The following is a 7,148-nucleotide window of genomic DNA, read 5'->3' as shown; positions in this document are numbered from 1 at the left end:
TAGGACATCAGGTCCAAAGGAGCCTGGGCCTGCTGGGTGGGGGTAAGGAGACTGGGATGTGAGAGGTGCCGCTGGGTCCCCAATGCAGCTCCCAGATGAACCTTCAGTATTTGCCATATTGCCAGGTAGCTTCTGAGGCTTATGAAAATGTGTCTGGAGAAGTGGGGCCAGAGGACCAGGGTGGGGGGTTAGGAACAGCAGGTTAAGCTAGAGATGAAGGAGGGTAGGAGGCCTCTGCTCCTGTAACTGTGAGTCCTGGGTTGGCAATGATGTGATCACTGTGCAGTCTGAGTCCTGGGAACCAGGTGTTGGGGTATGTTCTGAGAGTGAATTGAGAGTGGGGGGAAAAAAAGAAATAGCCTTTATGGTGCTCCTTTCATGTAATTACAGTACAACGTCTGTGGGTCTACCTCTGGCTATAATAATTCAAACCTAATGAGAGTTTACTGCACAGGGCTCTGTTGTCATGATACTATCAGCTATTTTCTCCTCTTTTGCAAGAGAGAGTGCATTGTCACAAGGCTACAGTGTGTGCAATTTTGTAATGATGGACTGAAATAATCACCTTCCTATGGCCCCAGCCTGCTTCTACATACACATAACACTTAACATGGAGCTTTTACACTGAAGTGGGCTGTAACTAACTCAAACATACATGTTCTCTGACCTGGGAATACCTGCAGATCTACAATTGTGGAATCATGAGGCCAGAGGTGCTACAGAGCATGGATTTCAGAATCAGATATACTTGAATTAGCAAGCAGACTCTGTCACTTACTAGCTATGTGACCCTGAGTGAGAGCTACTTAACCTCTCAAAGTCTCAAGTTCTTCATCTGAGAACCAGGAATAGTACTGACTAACCAGTGTTGTTGTTTTTTTTCTAGAAAAGAAACTGAAAAATTCTACTTAGTTGTCCAACTTCACTTCCCTCTCTGCAAATAAAGGCCAAGGAATAAATAGTGTATGCCAAGTGCCAATGGCCAATCAATTACAGACATATTTTCTTTCCCCTCTGGAAAAATGCTGTTTGTCTTTCATTTAAAACTGAAGTTGGATTTAAAATAAGATAGCCTCAAGTGTTAGAATACTATGAAACTTTTTTTTTTTTAATTTTGGCTGAAAATGACAACCACTCAATACACAAAAGTTTAATGTAAAAGGATTCAAACAAAATAACACTACAGTGACAAAGTGACACGGAAACTGGATAGCAAAAAAAAAAATCATACATGCTTCAAACAGAATGTAAAATCAAAGTAATGGACAAAAATGGATTTTATTTTAATTATACCTGAGAAACTAAAATTAAAAAGCCAAGTTTCAAAATCTTCTAAAGAATATTGACAACTGTATAATCAAATGATTTTTTTGCTTGAATAGGATTTACCACTATTTTTTTAAACAATGAATATAAACATTTTCATATTTACTATTGCATGTTAAATTAATATTTAAATGTTTAGTTGAAAATAGACTATTAAATTCAGTATTCAAAAATGAGAATATTTCAGTATTAAACTATTCCACTACCAGAGATAAATTCTAATCCTGAAACAATGGCCCTGGGAATTTGAAGTCAAGCCAGTTGGTTACATTCCATGAAGTCCCCTCTGTCTGGCCCCCAAATCTGGGTGGGGCTAGTATTTGGCTCTGGCTTTGATCCTATTGGGGATGATGGTGGCAACAGAAGCTGTCTCTCTAGGAACTTCTTGATCCAGGCCCTGCTCTGGTTTAAAAGTGAACTCCAATGGGGTTAGGTGAAGGTATCAGAGAGAAAATGAAAAATGTTACTCTCTGATGACGCTTCTGAAATGTTTATATTGTTTCACTCAAGTTATAGCACAATAAAGCATTTTGCTTTCAAATCATGTATTGATCAATATTTATTGCATATACCTGGATAATGGATATTGTATGCCTAATGTATCACATTATGTTGATCTTAGGTACTCAACTCCATTGGTATTTGTCCTAAAAATCTTCAGTTAATGATCAAATGTGTCACTAAAAGTTTTTATTTCGGTTTTGGAATTTCGCTTCATTCAGTTCAGTTCAGTTGCTCAGTCATGTCTGACTCCTTGTGACCCCATGGACTGCGCACGCCGGGCTTTCCTGTCCCTTACCGACTCCCAAAGCTTACTCAAACTCATGTCCATCGAGTCCGTGATACCATCCAACCATCTCATTCGTTTCATTGATGGAGAGTAATTCATGAGCTTAAATCTCATTTGGTGGGGAATAATTTACATATATTTATATACTATTTTTTCCATTTTAATTGCTTTTTTCCCCCCCAAAGCTTGTCCCAGTATTTGAACTTGTCCTTGGTAATTGTTTAAGATACTGAGAGGGTTCCAGGACACGGAAACCCTAGGTCCAGATTATAATGACTAGGGACACATTTTGAGATTTCCTCCCGGTTCTCTTGAAGAACCCCTCTATCCCTTGGCCGACTAGAGCTCTGAGCCTATCTTCCCTATGTTTATACCAAATAAACCCAACCCTTCTTAATTAGGTGATCCATGAACCAGACCAGTCAGATTATTTTTCTCTTGAGAATTTGAACTGAGAGACACAGGCTGGGAGGTCATGTGCTGGTGGTGATGAGGGCTTCGGGGTCCTGTGGAATGAGACACTGTGACAGCTATTAACAGCCGTGTGTGTGTGGCGCTCACACAGAGAGCTGGTCTGCAGGGAGGGGATGGACAAGGCAGGGGAAACAGAAAAATGCGCACGAGAACGTGCAGCCCCAGAACAGCTGCATAGCCCCAAAGCCTCTTCAGTTTCCAAGTCTAATTCCCGACGGGGCTCGACTGTCCTTCCTGTCTTGAATTCTGTGAGGAGCTTCTGTATAATAAATCTTCTTAACGTGAAGTAGCCAGAGTGAGGTTGTGTTCCTTGCAACCAAATGAGCCCCAAGACCTCGAGTGAAGCCTTCCTATTTTAGAAATTCCACGTCTGACTCCATTGACAGCAAGGGAGTATTTGATAATGACATCCTCTCTGAAATACTTCCACCCAAGACTTGTGGATTCACTCTTCTGAGACTAGCGACATTTAAAACTCAATGTTAATTACAGTATTGGATTAGATATATATGGCCTTGGAGGAAATCATACCATCATAATTTGTAATTTAATTCCTTTATAGAGAGTGCGTTGTAAAATTTATGCCTCACTTTACATTTGCCCTACTCTTTTCAATGTGAACATGTTTCATTTTCCTTGAAGGAGAAGAACAGCAGCTATTGACTGGCTTTGTCTCCTCCTGGCATCTGTTAACATTTACCATCTTCCCTGAGCAGTAGGCCTGTTCTTGTCATGGTGATTTTCTCCTTCTAAAGTTTGCTAAACAAGAGCTGGGGGTCTTAGCATTCTTGTCCAGCTTCAACTTGTTTGGGATCCAGCAAAGGACTATTTCTGGTATGAAGTCAGTTCATTTATCTTTTACCTAAGGGATGTGTCAGAGAAGGCGATGGCACCCACTCCAGTCCTCTTGCCTGGAAAATCCCATGGATGGAGGAGCCTGGTGGGCTGCAGTCCATGGGGTCGCGAAGAGTCGGACACGACTGAGCGACTTCACTTTCCCTTTTCACTTTCATGCATTGGAGAAGGACATGGCAACCCACTCCAGTGTTCTTGCCTGGAGAATCCCAGGGACAGCGGAGCCTGGTGGGCTGCCGTCTATGGGGTCGCATTGAGTCGGACACGACTGAAGCAACTTAGCAAGGGATGTGTGCACTCAGTCGCTCAGTTATGTCCAACTCTTTGTGACCCCATGGACTGTACTCTGTCAGGGTCCTCTATCCATAGGATTTCCAGGCAAGAATACTGAAATGGGTTGCCATTTCCTACCCCAGGGGATCTTCCCAACCCAGGGATCGAACCCATGTCTCTTGCATTTCCTGCATTAACAGGCAGGTTCTTTACTATTGTGCCACCTGGGAAGCCCCAACCTAAGGGATAGGTAAAAGTAAAATGAACTTGGAGAGATACACAAATAAGAGAATGAAATATATGTGATAAAAATAATTGTGGTAAAGACATGAGTTAAACATTCACCTTGTGGGGAAAATACACATGACCGCATAGGCTCTGAAGAAGGCCCCAAAGCCTAATGGATTAGCTTGAAGTTTCCTGTGAGATCATTTGCCTTTTCTTGATGTCTCTACAAATAAGGTCATTCATAGCCAAATTGTGTGCTGTTTTAACAGCCACAATTACGATGCTTCCAACCTTGTCCTGGTGGACACAGTTCACTCTCTTTCCCTTTACTTCTGTTAATGAATAACAGTAAGGCTTTCCAGGTGACCCAGTGGCAAAGAATTCACCTGCCAAGCAGGAGACGCAAGAGACTCAGTTTTGATCCCTGGGTCAGGAAGATCCCCTGGAGGAGGAAATGCCAACTCACTCCAGTATTCTTGCTTGGGAAATCCCAAACAGAAGAATTTGGTGGGCTACAGTCTGTGGGGTCACAAAGAGTCAGACATGACTGAGCTGCTGCTGCTGCTGCTAAGTCGCTTCAGTCGTGTCCAACTTTGTGCGACCCCATAGACAGCAGCCCACCAGGCTCCGCCGTCCCTGGGATTCTCCAGGCAAGAATACTGGAGTGGGTTGCCATTTCCTTCTCCACATGACTGAGCACGCATGCACAAAGAGCAGAGAAACATGATGGTCAGAAACAGGCTCTGAAGCCAAACTGCCCAATTGTTTTGTTGTTTTTTTAATTCTTTCCTTATTCACTTATTTATTTTGGTTGTGCTGGATCTTCGTTGCTTTGCATGGACTTCCTCTAGGTGCAGTGAGTGGGTCTACTCTTCACTGTGGTGCACAGGCTTCTCATCACAGTGGCTTCTCCTGTTGCAGAACACAGACTCTAGGCACATGGGCTTCTGTAGTTGCAGCACTCGGGCTCAGTAGTGGTGGCACACAGACTTGGCTGCTCCATGGCATGTGTGATCTTCGTGGACCAGGAATCGAACTGGTGGCACCTGCTTTGGCAGGCAGATTCTTAACTTCTGTACCACCAGGGAAGTCCCAAACTGCCTAGTTTTGGATTCCAGCTTCACCACTGAACAGCTGTGGACCTTGCAAGTTACTTAACCTCTTTGTGCCTCAGTGTTTTAATATGTAAAATGGGAGAATACCACTACCTACTTCACAAAAAGGATGTGAGAAGTAAATGAGTGCTGGTATATTGTATGTGCTCAAGAAAGTCAGTCATCATTGGGAGGGTTGTTAGTATTATTTGAGCAAGTCGAGGATAGGTGGTATGAGAGAGAATGAAAAGTTGGGTTGTAATGTCCCATCAGAAGTTTACACTTTCCACTGGATAACATAGGTGAGGGGAGCAAGAGTCATGAAGTCAGGCTTTACTTCTTACTAGCCCTCTGACCTGAGCCACATGACAACTTTTCCAAGCCCTGGTTTGCTTGCCTAAAATTGGGCATCATAATGGGGTCTACCTCATCATGCCACTGCTGCTGCTGCTGCTAAGTCGCTTCAGTCGTGTCAGACTCTGTGCGACCCCATAGATGGCAGCCTATGAGGCTGCCCTGTCCCTAGGATTCTCCAGGCAAAAACACCAGAGTAGTTTGCCATTTCCTTCTCCAATGCATGAAAGTGAAAAGTGAAAGTGAAGATGCTCAGTTGTGTCCAACTCTTAGCGACCCCATGGACTACAGCCTACCAGGCTCCTCCATCCATGGGATTTTCCAGGCAAGAGTACTGGAGTGGGGTGCCATTGCCTTCTTCGTACCTCATCATATGGAGAAGGAAATGTTAACCTACTCCAGTATTCTTGCCTGGAAAAGCCCATGGTCAGAGGAGCCTGACAGGCTACAGTCCTTGGGGTCACAAAGAGTTGACTATGACTTAGCAACTGAGCATGCACTCACCCACTCCATCACAAGCGCTCAAACCTACTTATATATACAGTGCAGAGCAGAATTTAAGTCCAAGTGAATATCCACTGTCATAAGAAAATGCTGTAAAGATTCTGAAACAGGAATGCTGCTTCGGTGTCCCCTAAGTATACCTGACAATGAATGGACAGATCACAGAGTAAAGCAAAGCCAAGTTCAATGCCCATGTTCTGTACAGACCCCCACACAAAACTCTCCTCTTCACCCCACCCTAGGAAAGGAAGTAAGAATAGCCAGTAAAGTTTGTGTATCTTTAACTGCTTTAAGATTTTTATCTCTGATCTTACCAGTATCATCTAGATATGGTTTTCTTTATAACATCCTACTTGGGGTTCGTGATGCTTTTTAAATCTGGCTTGATATTTTTCAGAAATTTTGGAAAATTCTCAGTCATTATCTCTGCATACCTTTATTCTGTCCCATTCTCTCTGTCCTGCCATCTCTCTCTCTCATTCTGGGTTTACAGTTCATATATTTTAGACTTTTTCACCTGTTCCCTGATGTCACTCATACTCTTGTGTGTATTTTCCATCCTTTTGTCTCTCCATGATTCAACCTCGATGCTTTCTTCTCACTTACCCGATTCTTGTTCAACTGTATCTAATCGTTATTTAAACCTATTCACTGTAATCTTAATATCAATTATTGTATTTTGAATTCTAGAATTGTCTTTTTTAACTTTTATCTTCATTTCCTATTCTCTCCCAGTTTTATCATTCTGGCCTTCTAATTTCTTAAATGCGTTAACCCTAATTTTCAAAAATTCTTACTGAATAACTCTGAAGTCCATATTCCCTATAAGCCCATTTCCATCGTTTTCTCTTTTCCTTTGAGTCTCATCTTTTTATGTGCTTGATACTTTTTAACTGATTGCTAGATTTTGCAATAAAACATTCAGAGATAATCTGTGGTCATAGGTGATGTTATCTCCCTCCAGAAAGGGTTCAGTTTGCCTCTGGCAAGCAGCTGTGCTAGAGTACTAGCAGACACAGATCACCTAGGCAATCAGGCTCTGGTCTTTGTGAGGCTAGTCTCTAGTCTCTACCCATCCAGCATACTCTTGTTCTTGGAATATACCCCTTTGAGATTCCAAAACAGCCCCTGGAGGGGAGGGGGTTGCTGGTTTACCAGGTCCCATCCTCCTTGGCAAGCTCTGACTGCTAATATTTCTTCCCATGACCCACACATCTGCAGAAAGCTCTACTCAGGGTCCAGTCTCTCAG

At 42.8% G+C, this 7,148-nt stretch overlaps 1 non-coding gene across 1 annotated transcript; it reads left to right on the top strand.

The window, feature by feature from the left end:
- The first annotated feature begins 257 nt into the window (after positions 1-257).
- On the top strand, positions 258-340 carry LOC112447189 (small Cajal body-specific RNA 18). Its single transcript, XR_003035295.1, has one exon. It is a non-coding gene; the product is annotated as a small Cajal body-specific RNA 18 (non-coding RNA).
- The last annotated feature ends 6,808 nt before the right edge of the window (positions 341-7,148 follow it).

The sequence above is a fragment of the Bos taurus genome, chromosome 6 (genome assembly GCF_002263795.3).
Source record: "Bos taurus isolate L1 Dominette 01449 registration number 42190680 breed Hereford chromosome 6, ARS-UCD2.0, whole genome shotgun sequence".
Taxonomy (NCBI): domain Eukaryota; kingdom Metazoa; phylum Chordata; class Mammalia; order Artiodactyla; family Bovidae; genus Bos; species Bos taurus.
Note: the sequence above shows the minus strand (reverse complement) of the source record. Positions and strands in the feature narration are given on the sequence as shown.